Source organism: Heterodontus francisci, unplaced genomic scaffold (genome assembly GCF_036365525.1).
Source record: "Heterodontus francisci isolate sHetFra1 unplaced genomic scaffold, sHetFra1.hap1 HAP1_SCAFFOLD_146, whole genome shotgun sequence".
Classification (NCBI taxonomy): domain Eukaryota; kingdom Metazoa; phylum Chordata; class Chondrichthyes; order Heterodontiformes; family Heterodontidae; genus Heterodontus; species Heterodontus francisci.
Genome location: NW_027140336.1, coordinates 1,538,365 through 1,539,153, shown reverse-complemented (window position 1 = coordinate 1,539,153; position 789 = coordinate 1,538,365).

Genomic DNA, 789 nt, shown 5'->3' with positions numbered 1-789 from the left:
TGCTGTGCACTGCACAATCTGGCATTACAGAGGGGTGAGGTGTTGACTCGTGAGGATATCATGGAGTGTGATGTCTCCTCTGATGATGAGGATGTGGAGGAGGATGCTGCTCAGGCAGTGCCAGATGAAGGACCTCAGGCACAGCAGGAAAGCCACCATGAGATACACACAAGGGAGACAGGAGACACCCTTATACATTCACGTTTCCTTTGAGCCTTGCCACCTTCTGGAACCAAGGCAATAAAGAACATTAGAACATTAGCCCGTCTAAGAGCGAAGTCCAAAGTACGGAAAGTCCTCATCAGAGAACTCCTCTTTGCTGACGATGCTGCTTTAACATCTCACACTGAAGAATGCCTGCAGAGTCTCATCGACAGGTTTGCGTCTGCCTGCAATGAATTTGGCCTAACCATCAGCCTCAAGAAAACGAACATCATGGGGCAGGATGTCAGAAATGCTCCATCCATCAATATTGGCGACCACGCTCTGGAAGTGGTTCAAGAGTTCACCTACCTAGGCTCAACTATCACCAGTAACCTGTCTCTAGATGCAGAAATCAACAAGCGCATGGGTAAGGCTTCCACTGCTATGTTCAGACTGGCCAAGAGAGTGTGGGAAAATGGCGCACTGACACGGAACACAAAAGTCCGAGTGTATCAGGCCTGTGTCCTTAGTACCTTGCTCTACGGCAGCGAGGCCTGGACAACGTATGCCAGCCAAGAGCGACGTCTCAATTCATTCCATCTTCGCTGCCTTCGGAGAATACTTGGCATCAGGTGGCAGGACTAT